This window comes from Oncorhynchus gorbuscha, linkage group LG08 (genome assembly GCF_021184085.1).
Source record: "Oncorhynchus gorbuscha isolate QuinsamMale2020 ecotype Even-year linkage group LG08, OgorEven_v1.0, whole genome shotgun sequence".
In the NCBI taxonomy this organism is placed as follows: Eukaryota; Metazoa; Chordata; class Actinopteri; order Salmoniformes; family Salmonidae; genus Oncorhynchus; species Oncorhynchus gorbuscha.
This window is the reverse complement of record NC_060180.1, coordinates 71,971,866-71,995,081: the sequence shown is the minus strand read 5'-3', so window position 1 is coordinate 71,995,081 and position 23,216 is coordinate 71,971,866. Positions and strand designations below refer to the sequence as shown.

The following is a 23,216-nucleotide window of genomic DNA, read 5'->3' as shown; positions in this document are numbered from 1 at the left end:
GCCCCTTTGGCGTGTGACCCGCGCTACGACCCATACTGCCTGCTTGGTGCTGCCGCCGCCCTCTATAAGGCCCCCCCAGCGCTGCCTCAGTTCCAGATCCGCTCCCGCCTGGGCGTCCTCGGGAAGACCAAGGAGGGCCATGACTGCTACATGCACTACGACAAGGACTGCACTCCTGTGAAGGCCAGCGACGAACCCAAGGCCCCCGCTGTACCCCAGTGCCACCCCTACGACTTCACCTGCAACGGCATGTCCGCCCCCGCTACCCTCACCGCTGAGGCCAACAAACCCAAGAGCGGTGTGATCTTGCCCGATCCCGACTGCGACCCTGAATACGACTACAACTGCCGCCTTCGTCGCGCCGAGGACTCCCCCGCTGCGATGGAATCAGCAACCAAGGAGCCCAAGAAGGAGCAGGTGCAGCAGAAGGCAGGGCCTGGGTACGCTGTCCCACAGTTCGAAGACTTCCTAAGGAGTTACATGGCCATGGGTCAGTACAGGAAGAAGTACATTTAAAAAAAACACACGTCACACAAATGTCAACTAGACGCTAGATCGCTAGAACTGGAAGAAAGTGAGACAAGTTCATGTTTTACACACACACACACACACACACACACACACACACACACACACACACACACACACACACACACACACACACACACACACACACACACACACACACACACACACACACACACACACACACACACACACTCTCTCTCTCTCACGGTCCTCCCAAGGTACTAAAATATCTCCCATGGTCCAATACTGCAAAAGCAGAACAACTAGTGTCTTATCAACAGGAAGTTCCAGACCTGCAATAGTTAATCTGATTTGCTCAATTACAGTGCCTGAAGGTATATCATGTTACTGACTGTGATATCCTGGCTATCCTGAAACCCAACATGAGTCCCTCTAGGTTTTATGGTCCCATAGAAGTCTATGTGAAAGTTGCGCATTTAATACTACGTTTGTCTGTAGAAGAAAAATCTGTATTGTGTTTGTAGAATAGGGGAAGCTAGCAGACTTGAATATGGTCTAATCTAAATTTGTGTCAGTATGTTGGTATTTTTTCTGTGGTTGTACATTGTCCATTTCCAGTGTTTTGTGAACATTGTCTCTCCTGAGTGTAATTTAATGTTGTTTTCATAGTATATCTAAAAACCTGTCAACCTCAAACCCTTCCGCTCGTTAGTTTGTTAATTTTATTTCCAAATAAAACATTTTGAAACAAGCTCCCATTTTCTTATGGAAACATTAATTAATACCCACAGTACACAACGACATATCAAAGTGGTTTTGATAACATAGTAAAAAGCCATTGCTGTCTGAAATGTATGTCATATTAGCAAATATGTTCAGCATTTTAGAGGTAAGAATACTCAGTGCTGGTCATCTCATGAATCCAGCAGTGGAATCCAGGGGTGTGGTAAGGCTATTGTAGATGTATCCAGGACGTCAGAATGAGTATCATGATAGGGCTTCTCAAAATAAAATAGTAAAAAGTGAAGTATTTGAACAGTATATTACCTCCTGACTGAGAAGTATAGAAGCTGTTTTTATTTTACTAGGCAAGTCAGTTGAGAACAAATTCTTATTTTCAATGACTGCCTAGGAACCATGGGTTAACTGCCTGTTCAGGGGCAGAACGACAGATTTGTACCTTGTCAGCTCGGGGATATGAACTTGCAAACTTTCGGTTACGAGTCCAACGTGCTAACCACTAGGCTACCCTGCCGCCTCATTTGAGGTCCATAGGTATCAGTTTGCCGCCGTTGGTGATGGGGGGGCCTCTTGTTTTTCAACTCACAAGACGGAGCACAAACACTGGGTTCAGCTAATCATTACATTCTGCACTGGGTGCTACCTGCTTTTAAACCTGTCACCAGGTTCAGCTAATCATTACATTCTCCACTGGGTGCTACCTGCTTTTAAACCTGTCACCAGGTTCAGCTAATCATTACATTCTCCACTGGGTGCTACCTGCTTTTAAACCTGTCACCAGACAGAGCAGTCGCTGGGTTCAGCTAATCATTACATTCTGCACTGGGTGTTACCTGCTTTTAAACCTGTCAGCAGCAGTTGGCTACACCTTGAGGCCAAAGTGTGCTTCTGAAAACTCGTGGAAATATGCACTGAATTGCAGGTTGTAAATGTTTGGTTTCTGCTGTTTCTGCTGGTTGAAGAGAGCTAAGACCATCTCCACTAGGGAAAGGACTACTGGGGATAAATTAGATTTACTGCTCACTGAAACCATATATTTCATCAAAAAGGTTAATAAACAGCTTTGAGTAATACAGCTCTGCAGTTTAATCTTAGTTTTCACATGTAGGGCCATGTTCCCTCACAGACATTAAGCCTCGTCCTGGACTATAAGACATGTAGGGTCATGTTCCCTCACAGACATTAAGCCTCGTCCTGGACTATAATACATGTAGGGTCATGTTCCCTCACAGACATTAAGCCTCGTCCTGGACTATAAGACATGTAGGGTCATGTTCCCTCACAGACATTAAGCCTCGTCCTGGACTATAATACATGTAGGGTCATGTTCCCTCACAGACATTAAGCCTCGTCCTGGACTATAAGACATGTTCAATGGAGAATCTCCTGTGAGTTGAAAAGAATTCAGCTGCGTTTTAAACAAGGCTGTGGGAAAAACTATGAAGTGAAAGGAAGAAAGAAACATTTAACTCATTTGTTGATTTGTCTTTTATTCTCTGGTTTGTTACAACACAAAGACAGAAATAGCATCAGAATATATAAAGCACAGTCACAGATAGAAAAATGAAACATATGACATCATAAGAACAGCCCTTAGCCGTGGTATATTGGCCATATACCACCTCCTCTGGCCTCCCTGCTTAATTATACCGGTCCCATTCAAATAGGGCTTCAATAGATTGCTGCTTTATCACGTGTATATTGTGGATGGTAGTATTTAGTGAAATTGACAGTGTCCTTGAATGGAGACTAACTAAAGTGCTCAACATTCTAATTTCAGACTTTAGGAAAATGACACCCTAGCACATCGATAAAAAATGACCAACAATCCAGCAACATGTTTACTTTTATGAGTCATGGCCAGTCTGATCTGTCCAAGGAAAAGGCTTTGAACAAGGATAATAAACAATAAATCAAACAAATAGGTTTAGAAACCAAAAATGGAGTTTTGGACAATTCCTCTTCATGTACTGATGTTCTAGGACAGAGAAAATCTATTCAAAATAGTATCAGGCAGCTTTCACATCACAGGAGAGTGAAATGAACTCCCATGCACAAGCTCACAGCCGCAGATGTTCTGTGTGGGAGTCTAACCTCTTGCACCACGCTCACTCTGAATTATCTTTGGTTCATACTGCTGCTCATATCACCGCAGTCTATTTAAACATATATTTACATTTCAAGTATTTAAGTTACAATGTTTGTTAGTTATAATAAACTGGGTGCTTTGAGCCCTGAATGCTGATTGGCTGAAAGCCGTGGAAAATCAGACCGTATACCACAGGTATGACCCAAAAATATTTGTACTGTTTCAATTATGTTGGTAACCAGTTTATAACAGCAATGAGGCACCTCAGGGGTTCGTGGCATATGGCCATTATACCACGGCTAAGTGCTGTATCCAAGGACCCTGCATTGCGTCGTGCATAAGACCAGCCCTTAGCCGTGGTATATTGACCATATACCTGCTTGGGCCTTACTGCTTAATTATACCGGTCCCATTCAAATAGGGCTCAAGATTCTCACAGTACAATACATTTGCGCACGTTCTTTTTCTCTTTCTCCTGCTTCTTTTTCAATTCATTGATTTTCTCAGTCAGTTGTGTTTTATCATGACCATATAGAGCATTCAAAAGATCATACTCCTCTTGGTGCTTTTGTCTTAGTTTCTCCTTTTCTTCTTCATGTTGATCCAACAGTTTTTGGAAGTCATTTTCATATTTCTCTTTAAAGTTATTCATTTCCTCTGCAAGTCTTCTGGCCTCTTGTTCATATTTATCCATCATTTCTTTTGTTTTCCTTTCGTGCTCTGCCCTCATTTCCTTCCATTTCTTCTCTTCTTGTTCTCTCCTGACATTATCTTGCTTCTCTTTCCTCATATTCTCTTCTTCACGTTCTTGTTGAAATGTTTCCTCCAGTTTTCTTAGTCTTAGTCTCTCCTCCACTCTTCTGTTTACATCCTCTTGAAATCCTCTTTCATGTTCCTCTCCACGTTCTCTCTCCCACTGCTCTTGTTGCGTTGTCATTTTGTCTGTCAACTCTCTCCTCTTTTCTTCAGTCTTTTTCTATTCGTTCTCTTTCTTTCTGCTCTGTTTCTCTCCTCTGATCTTCTGATTCCTTCATCTTTATTCTATCTCGTTCCCTCTCTCTCTCAATCTCCTCTGTTTTTTCTCTTGTTCTACAAGAGTGTCTGCCTCCTTCTGTCTCCTCAGCCTTTCTTCTTCCTGTTGTCTGTCTCTTTCTTTCTTCAATTGTTCTTCCCATTCCTCTTTTTCTCTACGCATGACCTCTTGGAGTTCTGTTTGACCTTTCTCTGCATCCTCTATTTCTCTACGCATGACCTCTTGGAGTTCTGTTTGACCTTTCTCTGCATCCTCTATTTCTCTACGCATGACCTCTTGGAGTTCTGTTTGACCTTTCTCTGCATCCTCTATTTCTCTACGCATGACCTCTTGGAGTTCTGTTTGACCTTTCTCTGCATCCTCTATGTTTCTTTGCCATTCTTGTCTTTCTTCCTCTTCCTTCTTTCTCCTCTCATCCTCTTCCTTCTTTCTCCTCTCATCCTCTTCCTTCTTTCTCCTCTCATCCTCTTCCTTCTTTCTCCTCTCATCCTCTTCCTTCTTTCTCCTCTCATCCTCTTCCTTCTTTCTCCTCTCATCCTCTTCCTTCTTTCTCCTCTCATCCTCTTCTTTCTCTCTCCTTTTAATTTCTTCCTCCTGTTCCCTTTTTAGTTTATCAAACTTCCGTTCTTGATTTTGAAGTTGTTCTTCTCTGTCTTTCTCTTCTTTTCTCCGTTTTTCCTTCCTAATTTTATATTCTTCTCCCTTTTCCCTTTCGAGGTTTTTCAACTTTATTTCCTGAGTTTTTATCTCTTTTTCCATCTTCTCTTTTTCTGTGTCCCATATTTATTTTTTCCACTTTTCATCTTCTTTCGATTTTTTGTCCTCCAACTCTCTTTCTTCCTTCTCTGCTTTCTCCTTGTCTTCATGCTCTTTTCTAATAGCTTTCTCTCTCTCTCTCAACAGTTTTTCTCTCAGCTGTCTTTCTTCCTGAACTTTCAATCTCTCCCCTTTCAACTTTGACTTCATCTTTTCCATGTCTGTTTCATGGCTGACCTTCAGTTTCTCCATGTCAGCCTTTATCTCCATCTCGCTCTCCTTCAGTATTGCTTCCTGTTTGTGTTTAATGGATGCTTCTGCCTCCTGGAACATCTCATTGGTGTAGAAACTGCCCTTGTTCATGGACACCATTTTGTTCATCTTCTTAATCAGCTCAGTGACCTGTGTGCAGTTATTATCGTCGTTGTTGTTGAAGACATGGAATCTGTCTCCACAATCTCTGATCAGTTTATGCAGTTTGGCATTCTTGCTGTTCCCAATGTAATCTTGAATTGATTTCTTTTTCAAGTCATCTCCTCTAGTAAACAGAACTAGGCAGAACAGTCCTGCCCGTGGACCAAAGGTTGTCTCTATGAGGTCCAAAGTGTCCAGCTCCTCTTGTGTGATTCTCCCGATACTCAACACTATGATAAACACATGGGGACCAGGAGCTGACAGGGAAACACATTTCACTATCTCGTGCTGAACATCTTTATTAGACAATGTTGTGTCAAAAAGTCCAGGTGTGTCCACCACAGAAACTGTTCTTCCATCAACTTTGCCGACTGCCTTCTTACAAACTGTTGTCACAGAATCAGTGCTGGATTCAGACTCAAATTCATCTCTGCCCAGGATAGTGTTTGCCGAGGCGCTCTTCCCGTTGCCAGTTTTCCCAATCAGCACCACCCTTATGCACTCTGTGCTGGAACACTCCATTTCAGCACCTACAAATTAAATCATAAATGATAAGATATGAATGTTAATTACTGCATGAATTGATATTGAAATCAACACAGAAGGTTCATAGTGTTAAATCATTGCTTTCCCAATCACCCCCCAGTATTTGTTCCTCCCTCTGTTCAACAAACTCACCTTGTGACATGTTCCTGATTCTCTCCTCTAAATCCTTGATTCTTCTGTTTTGGTCCAGTTCTGATTGGTGTTTAGCCTCCATGTACATGTACAGAGTGTAGCAGGTTCTGTTCTGATCCATCATTTTGACTATTTCTGCTACAAGTTCTGTCGTCTGCTTGACGTTCTCAATCTTTGAAGCATCAAAGATGTTATACCGCCCTCCGCATGTCTTGATCAGTTGCTTTGTGTCTGCATTTTGTTCCACAAAGTCAACTGCAGTTTTATCAACTGGAATGTTATCCTGTCTAAACAGGACCATGACAAAGTCATTGACTCGTGAGCTGAGAATCTTCTGGATGGTCTCCAACTCTCCTTTGTCTTCATCAGTGATTGGTCCCAAAGGTACGACCAGGAGGAAAACATTGACTCCAGAGTCACAGAGAGAGACACAGTGGAAAGTCTCACGCATCACTTCCTCCTGAGTGAGATGTGTTCCATACAGAGCAGGCAGCTCGATGAGGGTGACCGGCCGACCACACACCTCTCCTTCTCTCTTCACACACACTGAGGAGGAGCTGGACTTTGGACTGGACTCTGTCTGACCCAGTATGGCATTGGCTATAGAAGTCTTCCCAGCTCCTCTTCTGCCACACAGCACCACGTTCAGTCTCTGAGCCTTTGGTGTCATGGTATCATGTGTCGTCTCTTCATTGGAGGTGAGGTATCTCCATTCATTCTCCTCTACCATCTTTTCTATCTTTTCAGTTAACTCATTGTGGTCACTTCCTTGTTTGTACATTTCATGATGCCTTCCTCCACATTCTTCAATCATTTGTCTCAGATGAGGATTTCCTGTGACTCCCTCGTGAGTAATGATCACCATTGAGTGCTTGAAGGCCTCTTTACCAAATATGCTCAGGATCAACTTGAATGTGTTTCTGTTCTCCTCTGTGAACTCCTCAGGCTTCAACACCAGCAGGATCCCATGAGGCCCAGGAGCAGAGAGGGACTTACATCTCTTCATCTCCTGCATCAGGGACTTCACAGTCAGATGTGGAGCAAAGAAGTCTGGAGTCTTTACAACAGTAACAGACTTGCCATTCACCTTCCCATTGGCTGACTCACATTGCTGTTTTTTGCCAAACAAACCAGCAGAGAGGCCTATTCCTGGAAAAGCCCTTTGCTGTAGGATAATGTTCCCCACTGTTTTCTTCTTGTCGTCACTCCTCCCCAGAAGCACTATCCTGAGTGGAGACACTGTAAATAATATGTACACATTGATTGATATAAAGATATGCAGATAAAACATAATATAGTTTATCAATATTCATACTGGATTGTCCCTGATGCAAATTAAAATGGGCCCTTTTCTTGTGATGCTTGTGATTAAAAAGCTTGACAGCAATAGACAGTAATATTAAGTAAGTACCTGTGGATTAAATCCTCAGTTAATCTAATATGATGCACTACTATTACAACATATTACATTACCCATGTGGTCCTTCTGTAGCTCAGTTGGTAGAGCATGGCGCTTGTAAAGCCAGGGTAGTGGGTTCGATCCCCGGGACCACCCATACGTAGAATGTATGCACACATGACTGTAAGTCGCTTTGGATAAAAGCATCTGCTAAATGGCATATATATTTATATTTATTTATATATTTAATGTCCCTCTTGGGTATGTTTTCACAATTGTTCTAATTACATTATGAAAATGGACATTTTGAATTCCTGCTCTGCAAGATGAGTACATCATAGTTAGTCAAGTGAATAAGAAAACTGTTATCTATTTACTTTCACATGTAAATTCTGCCTACACACCTGTTACATCATTTTTTCCTATCAAGATAGACATTTTGAAAACAGAGCTTCAAAAATAATGATAATTTGGACAAATCCTGACTGAGCCGTAGCCATCTCACTTTAATATAGAAGTGGCAACATGGTGTAAACGAGAATGAATTTTACCCACCACATTTTTCTCCACTCCATGATTGCTTAAGCAACTTCAAACCTGAAAAAAGTGTTGACAATCAATACCAGTGACCTTATCTTTATAGTCCCTTTCAACCAAGCACGATGAAACTAAAAAAGCAGTCATCCTTAATGAAGATTGAATATAGGTTGACAGTATTAATGCTATAGTTCAATAGCATTTTTCCCGTTTCAAGTCCAAATCATCCTAAAGTGTCTGAAATTGATTGTAGTTCAATGAAGTTACTTTTCCAAAAAGTGCTGACAGGGTAATGTAGGGGGACTATCACTATAATACTGTCAACTTATATTCAATACTCATCTCACTATAACTTTTGTCAATGTGCTGTATACTTACCAACTTCTGTAAATGTATCAAAATTGTTCAATTGTGCTGAAACTCCTTGTTCCAAAACAGCCTTTCCACGTTCTTCCTCAGAGGAAGATTTGAGGCTCCAATCAGTTTTACTCCTGTGGATTTCCTCTTTCCCTTGTAACATGCCACTTGAACTATCTTCAAATACATCACAGGTGAGATGGTCTCCTCCATTCTCCTTTACAATCTTGTCAACATCTGCCATAAATTGAGTGTGGTCGCGGAGGTGCATGAGGTGCTGCCTCCCTCTACATTCTCTGACCATCTGATTCAGAGGGTGATCCTCATCCATGTGTCCCCTATTGTCTTCATGAGTTGTCAGTGCCATTGAGTAGTCAAAGGACCGTTCACTGAGGGTGTCTAGGATCTTCCTGATTCTGTCTCCCTCTTCCTGTGTGAACTCCTCAGGCTGCAGCACCAACAGGAACACATGAGGTCTCGGGTCAGACAGAGTGACACACCAACGCAGTTCCTCTGAGAGTTTGTCATGTGAGATATGAGGGTCTAACAGGTCTGGAGTGTTGATCACAGCTATGTGTCTTCCCTCCACCTGACCCCTGGCTCTCTCACAGTGGTTTTGTACATAGTTGGGGTCAAATGCCCCTCTGTCCAGGATGAAGTTCCCAACAGTACTATTATCAGAGCCATTCTTGCTGAGCAGCGCAATCCTTAGCTCTGTCGGACTTTCAGACACTGTAACAAACACCACCACAACCTTATTTAAAATGTTTGCTGTACAATGTTTGTTGACACTAACATAATTTTTTAGCTTTTCGTTCAGTATTACACCATGAACATTACGCACCATATTACAACAGAACAACATAAATCCACAACTCTACAATCTAGAGAAATCAAAAATCAGTTGAAATAAATCAGGTTGATAATTTATTGATCACTCACTCTCTGGGCGCAATATTTCCATACTGCTGCGTTTCTGGGCCCCTGGATTCGAGACCGAAAACATATCAAATTAACACAAGCATTAGTATTTTGTAAAGTTGTTAATGTTGATTGTCGCTTGAATTGAATATGTGTAACTCAGGGTAGTATTAAATGAGTGATTTAAAGACTAACTGAAAAAAAAAATGAAAAAGAATGACAGGATATTTGCACAGAGATTAAGATCCTCTGTCCAACTTTCATCGTATTAACTCTCCTGTCGGATTTATCTATAGTTATGCACATGCTACAATTATAAACTATGTGGCTTGAGTCCTGAATGCTGATTGGTTGAAAGCCATGGTATATCAGACTGGTATCCTGGGAATTACAAAAACACACTTTTTACTGTTCTAATTATGTTGTAACCAGTTTATAATAGCAATAAGGCACCTCGGGGGTTTGTGGTATATGGCCAATATACCACGGCTAAGGGCTGTGTCCTAAGAACAGCCGTTAGCCACGGTATATTGGCCATAAATCACACCTCCTCGGGCCTTATTACCTAATAATAGCAGTCAAAACAAGTTAAATTGACATCCATTGATGGAAAATTATCTGGAGAGTTTAATAAGGGCAATGTACCTTTTCTCTTGCAACATATTCTTAAACTCACAATAATTATTATTGTGTTGGAGTTAATTACGTAGATATTCCTCCTTAATTTGCTCAATAACATCATGGGGAAAATTATTTAGTTTTCGTCCCTTATTAGCAGATTTTTCAGCAGTCATTGGGCTAGACATTTTATAATGACCTGGCAACTCATGCCGCTTCTTCAACATTCCAGACCCTGCAGCCACAGCCAACTAACGTTAGCTAGGCCACGGTTACTGTACTATATTGTCTTCGGCACCCCAGTAAATTAGTTCATGATAAGTCTTTTGACAGTGATTATCAAACAACGTAAATTTAGCCACCAATGTAACTCCCAACTATGTTGCAAATGTGAAGTGTAAGTCATGCCTATTGAACATTATCGCATGTGGATACTCACTTTATTAACCGTAGCTGTTAAAGCTAGAAGAGGGAGAGAGCTGCCGCTCTGGCAGGCATGGCAGGGGGCCTACCGCAGAGTTTCCAAACACAGAGATGCAACATTGCAAGACTTCGGGGAAAGCTTGCGAAGCAGACTAAGTAGAACAAGCCGGGGTATAGGGTTTAAGAAGTCAATGAGAGAAGTGAAAAATGATTCATTAGTTGTTCATTTTCTCGAAATCTAAAGGCACAGCGTAGCTTCGAGCTGATGTCTTAAGTATTTGAACATGTTATTACTCCAACTTCGTGAAAGCGACAAACTGGCAAGTTTTAATTTTTGTCAAAACTAGTTTATATCAAAGGAGTGCTTTTCAGTTGACGGCTTGCACATGCGCACAGACGACCTTCCGCCTCAGTGACTTGATTCTGCGCATGAGCTTGCCACCGTTGCCATGACATCGTCTACAAGTGTGATCATGACATCACAAGTGTCAGGGATTTCTATTGGGTAAGGAGTTTTAGCCTATCTTGATACTATCATGCCTTGGGCGGTACAATGAGCTAGTGACACCGGGAGTAACTCAACTGAATGCATTCAACCAAAATGTGTCTACAGCATTTTACCCCAACCCATCTCAATAAGAGGTGCAGGGCTGCCTTATCGGCATACGTAATTTTAATTCTATTTAACATGTATTATATATCTCCTAACTTTTGCAACACGCGGAGGCTCTACCCTGTTGCCGCTTTGATGTATGATTGGCAGCATAAATGAAACATTTCTCTCTACAGCATCCGTCGCGTTCGGATCTGTACGGGCGCTTCCGGACAAATCAATTAAAATGACACTTCCCGAGACAATCCTATCAGTTCCGAAACAGACCCGTGACATTTAGATTATTAACATTCAGGTATTACATTTTTATTAATAAACTAAAACAATAATATGGTGCCTGCCTGATGAAGGCCTTCTCCAGAACCCCTTGTTTGAGATATTTCCGGTAAATTATTTTCCAAAGATACAGCACAGGGTGTTGTAGGCCATACTAGACGAAGAGCAGTTGCCCAGTATGAGCCCCCCAAAATATAATATTTTGCCAGTTTGGCAAATTCAGTTAGAAATGTACTGTTAGAAACCGCTGCAATGCTCTATTTTCCGGCTACCCGGATAAAGCACTAAATAAACTTCAGTTAGTGCTAAATACGGCTGCTAGAATCCTGACTAGAACCAAAAAATTTGATCATATTACTCCAGTGCTAGCCTCTCTACACTGGCTTCCTGTCAAAGCAAGGGCTGATTTCAAGGTTTTACTGCTAACCACCAAACATTACATGGGCTTGCTCCTACCTACCTCTCTGATTTGGTCCTGCCGTACATATCTACACGTACGCTACGGTCACAAGACGCAGGCCTCCTAATTGTCCCTAGAATTTCTAAGCAAACAGCTGGAGGCAGGGCTTTCTCCTATAGAGCTCCATTTTTATGGAACGGTCTGCCTACCCATGTCAGAGACGCAAACTCGGTCTCAACCTTTAAATCTTTACTGAAGACTCATCTCTTCAGTGGGTCATATGATTGAGTGTAGTCTGGCCCAGGAGTGGGAAGGTGAATGGAAAGGCTCTGGAGCAACGAACCACCCTTACTGTCTCTGCCTGGCCGGTTCCCCTCTTTCCACTGGGATTCTCTGCCTCTAACCCTGTTACGGGGGCTGAGTCACTGGCTTGCTGGGGCTCTCTCGTGCCGTCCCTGGGGGGGTGCGTCACCTGGGTGGGTTGATTCACTGTTGTGGTCGGCCTGTCTGGGTCCCCCCCCCCTTGGGTTGTACCGTGTCGGAGATCTTTGTGGGCTATACTCGGCCTTGTCTCAGGATGGTAAGTTGGTGGTTGAAGATTTCCCTCTAGTGGTGTGGGGGCTGTGCTTTGGCAAAGTGGGTGGGGTTATATCCTTCCTGTTTGGCCCTGTCCGGGGTGTCCTCGGATGGGGCCACAGTGTCTCCTGACCCCTCCTGTCTCAGCCTCCAGTATTTATGCTGCAGTAGTTTATGTGTCGGGGGCTAGGGTCAGTTTGTTTATCTGGAGTACTTCTCCTGTCCTATTCGGTGTCCTGTGTGAATCTAAGTGTGCGTTCTCTAATTCTCTCCTTCTCTCTTTCTTTCTCTCTCTCGGAGGACCTGAGCCCTAGGACCATGCCCCAGGACTACCTGACATGATGACTCCTTGCTGTCCCCAGTCCACCTGGCCATGCTGCTGCTCCAGTTTCAACTGGCCTGGGCCCTAGGACCATGTCCCAGGACTACCTGACATGAGGACTCCTTGCTGTCCCCAGTCCACCTGGCCATGCTCCTGCTCCAGTTTCAACTGTTCTGCCTTACTATTATTCAACCATGCTGGTCATTTATGAACATTTGAACATCTTGGCCACGTTCTGTTATAATCTCCACCCGGCACAGCCAGAAGAGGACTGGCCACCCCACATATGCTCTCTCTAATTCTCTCTTTCTTTCTCTCTCTCGGAGGACCTGAGCCCTAGGACCGTGCCCCAGGACTACCTGACATGATGGCTCGTGGTCCTTCTGTAGCTCAGTTGGTAGAGCATGGCGCTTGTAACGCCAGGGTAGTGGGTTCGATCCCCGGGACCACCCATACGTAGAATGTATGCACACATGACTGTAAGTCGCTTTGGATAAAAGCGTCTGCTAAATGGCATATATTATTATTATTATATTATTATGGCTCCTTGCTGTCCCCAGTCCACCTGACTGTGCTGCTGCTCCAGTTTCAACTGTTCTGCCTTATTATTATTTGACCATGCTGGTCATTTATGAACATTTGAACATCTTGGTCATGTTCTGTTATAATCTCTACCCGGCACAGCCAGAAGAGGACTGGCCACCCCACATAGCCCGGTTCCTCTCTAGGTTTCTTCCTAGGTTTTGGCCTTTCTAGGGAGTTTTTCCTAGCCACCGTGCTTTTACACCTGCATTGTTTGCTGTTTGGGGTTTTAGGCTGGGTTTCTGTACAGCACTTTGAGATATCAGCTGATGTACGAAGGGCTATATAAATAAATTTGATTTGATTTGATTTGAAATGTAGGCCAACAATATGAATGATTACGTTACAATATTTGATGAACATCAGGCCAGTATATATATTGTTGAGGTTTTTCTGCTCTTACCTTCGTCTCTGAATGAGGCAGAGTCCGCCATTTCATCGTTAAAATGTCTGCACTGTGACAGACTCCTACGTGTTAAAATGACGATTTGTGGAGAGACTTCAATCTACGTGTTGAATATGTTTACAAACCATTAACTTGCACATTTGTAATCAGAATAACCATACGACTGAATATTCTCCACCGGGCATACAGTGCATTCGGAAGGTATTCAGACCCCTACTTTTAAAAAAACACTTTTTTCCACATTCTGTTACGTTACAGCCTTATTCTAAAATTGATTAAATCGTTGCCCCCTCATCAATCTACATACAATACCCCATAATGAGAAAGCAAAAACAGGTTTTTCTATATTTGAGCAAATTTATAAACTAAACTTAAATATCACATTTGCATAAGTATTCAGACCCTTTACTCAGTACTTTGTTGAAGCATCTTTGGAAGCGATTACAGCCTCAAGTCTTGGGAATGACACTACAAGCTTGGCATACCTGTATTTGGGGAGTTTCTCCCAATCTTCTCTGATCCTCTCAAGCTCTGTCAGGTTGGATGGGAAGCATCACTCGAGGAAGAGTCTTGGTGGTTCCAAACGTCTATTTAAGAATGATGGAGGCCACTGTGTTCTCTGGGACCTTCAATGTTGCAAAACATTTTTGGTACCCTTCCCCAGATCTGTGCCTCGACACAATCCTGTCTCGCCGCTCTACGGACAATTCCTTCGACCTTATGGCTTGGTTTTTGCTCTGACATGCACTGTCAACTGTGGAACCTTATATCTACAGGTGTGTGCCTTTCCAAATCATGTCCAATCATTTGAATTTACCACAGGTGGACTCCAACCAAGTTGTAGAAACATCTCAAGGATGATCAGTGGAAACAGGATGCACCGGAGCTAAATTTCTAGTCTCAAAGCAAATGGTCTGAATACTTATGTAAATGTGATATTTCAGCTTAATATTTTTTCAGAAATTTGCACACATTTCTAAAAATCTGTTTTTGTCATTATGGGGTATTGCGTGTAGATTAATGAGGGGAAAAAACATTATAATCCATTTTTGAATTGAAGGTTGTAACGTAACAAAATGGGGAAAAAGTCAAAGGGTCTGAATACTTTCCAAATGCACTGTACTTTATATTGCATACCCAAGTCATCTAAGTTAATTAAACACAGCTCATTTAGCCAGATGGCAGTTGGAAAAAAACACATACACACATACAGCTTCCAGTTGAAGCTTTTGAGAGTGTTTTGGCAAACACTGTTCAACAACAACAAACATTTATTGTACAATTCAAATAAATTTTATATTTGATTGATATTGGGCATATACTGTGCACATCCCCAATCCCACATCAAAGTAATAAGCTAAATTACTTGATTTGATGTTACTCTGAAGTGATTTCAGTTGGTTAGGTAGATCAGGCTAATCAAAACAAAACTGTAAAGACAGATTGATAAAATCTCCAGGTACAGTACCTCTATGTAGTATTATTATAAAATGGTCCATCCCTACCATGGTGGACCCGAGAATCCAGGCCACAACGCCACCTACTCCAGGAACACTGTCAAAAGCACTGATCCATAAGTGCATCGATGACGTTGTCCCCACAGTGACTGTATGTACATACCCCAACCAGAAGCGATGGATTTACAGGCAACATTCGCACTGAGCTGAAGGGTAGAGCTGCCACTTTCAAGTAGCTGGACTCTAACCCGGAAGCTTATAAGAAATCCTGCTATGCCCTCGGACGAACCATCAAACAGGCAAAGCAGGACTAAGATCGAATCGTACTACACGGGCACAGACGCGTGTCGGATGTGGCAGAGCTTGCAAACTATTACATACTACAAAGGGAAGCACAGCCAAGAACTGCCAAGTGACACGAGCCTACCAGACGAGCTAAATTACTTCTATGCTCGCTTCAAGGCAAGTAACACTGAAACATGCAGGAGAGCATAAGCTGTTCCGGACAACTGTGTGATCACGCTCTCGGCAGGCCGATCTAAGTAAGACGTTTAAACGGGTGAACATTCACAAGGCCGCAGGGCCAGACAGATTACCAGGACATGTACTCCGAGCATGCGCTGACCAACTGGCAAGTGTCTTCACTTACATTTTCAACCTCTCCCTATCTGAGTCTATAATACCAACATGTTTCAATCAGACCACCATAGTCCCTGTGCCCAAGAACACTCAGATAACCTGCCTAAATGACTACAGATGATGCAAATCTCATTTGCACTCCACATTGCCCATTCCCACATGGACAAAAATAACACCTATGTAAGAATACTATTCATTGACTACAGCTCAGCGTTCAAGACCGTAGTGCCCTCAAAGCTCAACACTAAGTAAGAACCCTGGGACTAAACACCTCCCTCTGCAACTGGATCCTGGACTTCCTGGCAGGACACCCCCAGGGGGTAAGGGTAGGTAACAACACATCTGCCACGCTGATCCTCAACACGGGGGCCCCTCATGGGTGCGTGCTCAGTCCCCTCCTGTACTCCCTGTTCATTCACGACTGCACGGCCAGGCACGACTCCAACACCATCATTAAGTTTGCCGATGACACAACAGTGGTAGGCCTGATCACCGACAATGATGAGACAGCCTATAGCGAGGAGGTTAGAGACCTGACCGTGTGATGCAAGGACAACAACCTCTCCCTCAACATGATCAAGACAAAGGAGATGATTGTGGACTACAGGAAAAGGAGCACCGAGCACACACCCATTCTCATCGACGGGGCCATAGTGGATCAGGTTGAGAGCTTCAAGTTCATTGGAGTCCACCTCAGCAACAAACTAACATGGTTCAAGCACACCAAGACAGTTGTGAAGAGGGCAGGACAAAACCTATTTCCCCTTAGGAGACTGAAAAGATTTGGCATGGGTCCTCAGATCCTCCAAAGGTTCTGCAGCTGCACCATCGAGAGCATCTTGATGGGTTGCATCACTGCTTGGTATGGCAACTGCTCGGCCTCCGACCGTAAGGCACTACAGAGGGTAGTCCGTACGGCCCTTTACATCACCGGGGCCAAGCCTCCTGCCATCCAGGACTTCTATACCAGGCAGTGTCAGAGGAAGGCCCTAAAAATTGTCAAAGACTCCAGCCACCCTAGTCATAGAGTGTTCTCTTTGCTACGGCAAGCAGTACTGGAGTGCAAAGTCTAGGTCCAAGAGGCTTCTAAACAGCTTCTACCCCCAAGCCATAAGACTCCTGAACATCTAGCTTATCTTTTATTGTTGGTATTTTCTTAAAACTGCATTGTTGGTTAAGGGCTTGTAAGTAAGCATTTCACTGTAAGGTTGTATTCTTTGCATGTGACAAATACAAATTTTATTTTATTTGATAGATAGCAGACATTCAAATGTGATTTTCTAAAAAATTTGTTTACAAGTTATTACTTTCCCATTGTTCCTCAAATGCAGTGTATGATATACCATTTTGTAGCTCCGAGTCTCTACTATTATATAATGTAAAAAACACAATTTCAAATTTTGCTACATGAGACCGAATCCAGGTGGCGTGTCACATATACCGGCTGTGATATCCTGGCTGTGATATCCTGGCTGTAATATCCTGATTGTAATATCCTGGCTGTGATACTCTGGCTGTGATATCCTGGCTGTGATATCCTGGCTGTGATATCCTGGCTGTGATATCCTGGTTGTGATATCCTGGCTGTAATATCCTGGCTGTGATATCCTGGCTGTGATATACTGGCTGTGATATCCTGGCTGTGATATCCTGGTTGTGATATCCTGGCTGTAATATCCTGGCTGTGATGTCCTGGCTGTGATATCCTGGCTGTGATATCCTGGCTGTGATATCCTGGTTGTGATATCCTGGCTGTAATATCCTGGCTGTGATATACTGACTGTGAACACAACATGATTCTCTCTAGGTGTTATGCTCCCATAGAAGTCTATGTTAAAGGAGCGCATTAAATACTACGTTTGCCTGTAGAATAACTTGTCTGTATTGTGTTTGTAGAATTGGGGGAAGCTAGCTTACTTGAAGATGGTCTAATCTAAATTTGTGTCAGTATGTTGGTATGTTTTCTGTGGTTGTACATTGTCCATTTCCAGTGTTTTCTGAACATTGTCTCTCCTGAGTGTATTTAATGTTGTTTTCATAGTATTTCTAAAGCCTGTCAACCTCAAACCCTTCCTCTGGTCAGTTCATATTCTGATGTCATTATGGGGTATTGTCTGTAGATTGATGAGGATCTGTATTTTAAAAATCAATTTTAGAATAAGGCTGAACGTAACAAAATGTGTAAAAAAGTCGAGGGGTCTGAATACTTTCGAAGGCGCTATATACAGTACATACATATCTTTAAAAATATATATTTTCCTTTATTATTTTCCGCTAACAGTACCACTCCTTCCCTAACTGGAATAAATGAATGAACAACACTTAGGCTTCTATTTCCAGCTTATACATACTACATGTATATACATTTTACGGACACAATCTATTTTACAATAGTTATCTTTCATTTGTTTTTAGTCATGTCCTTCTTCTACCTTCAACCTCTGTCATCTGTTTCTGAAGACCATCCAGTTTCATTTCTGTTTGCCATATATTTTTAACTGTGCTGTTTCACAAAATTTCTGAACCTATAGACATTTTACAGATACAGTATATTTGACATGAGTTATCTTGTTGTTATTAGTCCCACCCTTCAGTTCCATTCAACCATACCCATCTATCTCGTAACCACATCCATATTGGATTTATATTTGCCATATATTTTTCAGCTGTGCTGTGATGTTTCACAAAATTTCTGAACCTTTCTATTCTCATAGTTTATACAGATTGTAAGTTAAAGATAAACATTTTTGCCTTATGTATTATATATTGTTGATCGATTGACTATGACTGTTCAAAGCACTCAGTAGTGCTATCTGCAGAGTCAACTCCAGGTAAATGTTGCAATTATTCAGCCATTCCTGGACCTGTGACCAAAAACAAGCTACATATACAGTGGGGCAAAAAAAGTATTTAGTCAGCCACCAATAAATTCATTAAAAATCCTACAATGTGATTTTCTGGAATTGTTTTTCTCATTTTGTCTGTCATAGTTTAAGTGTACCTATGATGAAAATTACAGGCCTCTCTCATCTTTTTAAGTGGGAGAACTTGCACAATTGGTGGCTGACTAAATACTTTTTTGCCCCACTGTAGACGGTACCAAAATAAATGATCTAGACTGTTTCTTTGCAGCAAAATTGGCAGAGCTGGGAAGGTTGTATCCCCCATTTATATATGACATTCTATTGGTTGCAAGAATTTGTATAATTATACATTTTGAATTCGGCGTCGTTTTGCGTATCAGTTCAGAAACCATGTGCCAGGCTCTGGTACTTTGAAAATTTGGAAAAACTATTTTGCAATCTATATGGCACAGCTGTCCATATTTAGGTCCTTAAATGAAACTGGTATACTTTATGATTTATCACAATTTTCTTAAACCAATTTTGGTCTTTAATGCAGGGCAGACAGACAAGTTCCTTACTTTTTCCCCCTTCCACTTGCCTCTTCCATTTTTGCGGTAATGTTGATTGTAACGTTGGGTAGAGCAGATGTTTCCATATACTTAGCTGCATGTGTGTGATAACTTGGAGCCCTGATGGCTGTAAACAAATGCCGCAAATCTCTCTTTCTACTGCAGCAGACGCGTTTGGATCTGTATGGGCCCTGCTGGACAAGTCCGTTAAAATTACACATACCGAGACCCGTGAAAATCATATTACATTTACATTTAAGTCATTTAGCAGACGCTCTTATCCAGAGCGACTTACAAATTGGTGCATTCACCTTATGACATCCAGTGGGACAGTCACTTAACAATAGTGCATCTAAAACTTAGGGGGGTGGGGTGAGAGGGATTACTTAACCTATCCTAGGTATTCCTTAAAGAGGTGGGGTTTCAGGTGTCTCCGGAAGGTGGTGATTGACTCCGCTGTCCTGGCGTCGTGAGGGAGTTTGTTCCACCATTGGGGGGCCAGGGCAGCGAACAGTTTTGACTGGGCTGAGCGGGAGCTGTACTTCCTCAGTGGTAGGGAGGCGAGCAGGCCAGAGGTGGATGAACGCAGTGCCCTTGTTTGGGTGTAGGGCCTGATCAGAGCCTGGAGGTACTGAGGTGCCGTTCCCCTCACAGCTCCGTAGGCAAGCACCATGGTCTTGTAGCGGATGTGAGCTTCAACTGGAAGCCAGTGGAGAGAACGGAGGAGCGGGGTGACGTGAGAGAACTTGGGAAGGTTGAACACCAGACGGGCTGCAGTTCTGCCAAAGACCCGTGACAATTTTTAGAATTCTGGTCCCAGATTGGGTCTCGGGTATTTGTGTACAGGTGGATCCGTGAAGACCTCTTGTTCAAAAGGACTCAAATGTCGCCAGCAACAAAGTGTGACTGATAAGGTTAAGATTGAAAGATGTATTTAGTATTTGGTGTCACTTCAAACTACTAGTCTGAACAAGGCAAAAGTGAACAAAGTCCTTGCTAAACTGGTTAGACAGCTAGTGTAATGACTGGATACATATCTATGTCGCATACAGGATCTCTGCCAAGCTGAATGAAATGGAAACTCCACCCTGATCTCATAGGCAGGGCACAGCTTTCTTCCAGATTCCAGACCCTTCTATGACAGGCTCTGGAACATTCAAGCACTGCAGCCAGTCAACTAGCTAGGCTGCGGTTACTGTATTATATTGTGGTCTGCATCTGGATATGTTGAAAACACAAAAATGCTATGGTCATTTTAGTAAACAAATATTAAATCAATAGCTCGTAATTCCAGTAAATAAGTTAATGATGGATCTTTTAACAGTGATTATCCAACAAAGTACATTTTAGCCAACAATTTAACTCCTAACTATGTTCCAAATGTAAAGTGCAAGTCATGGCTATTGATCATTATCACATGTGGATACTCAGAGACATTAAAATATGTATATTTCTATGAATAAATAGGCAGGTACATCATAATTCTGGAATTAGGTAATGGGGTATAGACTGTTTTATATATAGGCCATATGCCATGGGACGGCAGGTAGCCTAGTCATTATAGCATTGGAAGATCAAATCCCCAAGCTGACAAGGTAAAAAGCTGTCGTTCTACCCCTGAACAAGGCAGTTAACCCACTGTTCCTTGGCTGTCATTGAAAAAAATAATTTGGTCTTCACTGACTTGCCTAGTTAAATGAAGGTAAACAAATATATAGTATTTGTCACGCCTTGGTCTTAGTATTGTGTGTTTTCCTTAATTATTTGTTCAGGCCAGGGTGTGACATGGGTTTATTGTGTTGTCGTATTTGGGTTTTTGTAGGCATTGGGATTGTGGCTGATTAGGGGTATGTCTAGCATAGGCTTGGCTGCCTGAGGCAGTTCTCAATCAGAGTCAGGTGATTTTCGTTGTCTCTGATTGGGAACCATATTTAGGTAGCCTGGGTTTCACTGTGTATTTTGTGGGTGATTGTTCCTGTCTTTGTGTTAGTTAGCACTAGATGTTTATGATGTCACCTTGACAACTGTCTACAGACATGTCAATAGAATGTTCATGATGTCACTGTGACAACTGTCTACAGACATGTCAATAGAATGTTCATGATGTCACCGTGACAACTGTCTACAGACATGTCAATAGACATAGTATAAACCAGCCTTCAGTCTTGACATTTTTGGTTGTTTATTACACTACCGTACTCTGTTTAGCACATGGCCTAACATGTAAATAGATGAATGGGGCTAAGGCTTAAAAGGGTGTGAATGATGCAGGTATAGACAAAGAGCTCTTCAGTAGGTGTGCCAAAACATTCAAGGGCCATTTTCTCAAAAGTGGGGTTTATCAACTGTAGTGTAGAGTCTCTACTTTTATCCACTCTAAAAAAAAGATTTTAGATTTAGCTAAATAAGACCAAATCAAGCCAGTTTTTCACATATGTGTTGATATATCTCAGATACTTGTGTTGTCCTCTGTGTTTGTTTGTTGCGTGTGTTTTGAAGTGCAGATGTCAGACAACACTGTGCCAAAGAGAGAGTCACAAAAAAAACACTTCAGGGCAAATAAATCCGATCTGACTGTTCAGATTGATTTTACCTGATTTCAAAACATCTATGAATGTGATACAAATATTATTTGAGCAGGCTCTGGAACATTCAAGCACTGCAGCCAGTCAACTAGCTAGGCTGTGGTTACTGTATTATATTGTGGTCGGCACCTGGATATGTTGAAAACACAAAAATGCTACAGTCATTTTAGTAAACAAATAATAAATAGCTAGCTACATTACGACTCCAGTAAATTAGATAATGATGGATCTTTAAACAGTGATTATCCAACAAAGTACATTTAGTCACCAATTTAACTCCTAACTATGTTGCAAATGTAAAGTGCAAGTCATGGCTATTGATCATTACCACATGTGGATACTCAGAGACATTAAAATATGTATATTTCTATGAATAAATATGCAGGTGCATCATAATTCTGGTATTAGGTAATGGGCTACAGATTTTTAGTTTTTATGTATATATCAATATTTTCCCAGCTATTTCTATTGCCTTTGAAGCATTACTGATTCATCGACTGACATCACATTCCATTGTTGCTTAATCGTAAAATATTGATAGTAATTTTCAAACCTAAATATATATTTTTTTAGGTGTTACATTTGTATAAATATAAACAGGATAATAATATTATGGTGCCTGCCTGGTGAAGGCCTTCTCCAGAACCCCTTGTTTCAGATATTTCCTGTAAATGTATTTTACAAAGATAGAGCACTGAAGCATAGAGATTGAGGTAGACCATACTCGACGAAGAGCAGTTACCCAAGATGAGACCCAAATATATATATATATATTTCATGTGTTGTAAATTTAATTAGACATTTAGGCAAGCAATATGATTGAAACATTACAGATAATGATGAACATCAGGCCAACAGATATATTTTTAAGGTTTTTACTGCTCTTACCTTTGTCTCTGAATGATGCAGCGTCCGCCATGTCATTCTTCAAATGTCTGCACTGGACCAGATAAATGAAAGTGAAAGTTGCAGTAAAACCTGTTCCTACCTGTTAAAGGGACTTGTGAAGAGACTGAAATCTACATGTTGAGTTTGTTTACAAACCACTATCTTGATCTTGATTTGTAATCAGAGTAACAATAAGACTGAATGTTCTCCACCTGGTATACTCTAAATTGCATAACCAACACCTCAGTGAATAAAACCCAGCAAATTAAGCCATTAAATACCTTGCAGTTAAAAAAGAAATCGCATACCAAACATTCTGCCACTTTCCGGGAGTCTTTTGGCAAACATTGTTCAATTAAAAATGGTTTTAATTGTAAAACTTAAATTGCTTTGATGTATATTTCAAATAAATTGAATATTTAATTGATATTGGGCATATACTGTACACATCTCAAATCCCACATCTTTATTTTTTATTTATTTATTTCACCTTTTATTTAACCAGGTAGGCTAGTTGAGAACAAGTTCTCATTTGCACTGCAACCTGGCCAAGATAAAGCAAAGCAGTGTGACACAAACAACACCACGGAGTTACACAGGGA

At 41.7% G+C, this 23,216-nt stretch overlaps 1 pseudogene; it reads right to left on the bottom strand.

Annotated features, from left to right (window-relative positions):
* Nucleotides 1–2,683: 2,683 nt before the first annotated feature.
* On the bottom strand, nt 2,684–22,650 carry LOC124042165 (annotated as a pseudogene).
* Between the last annotated feature and the right edge of the window lie 566 nt (nt 22,651–23,216).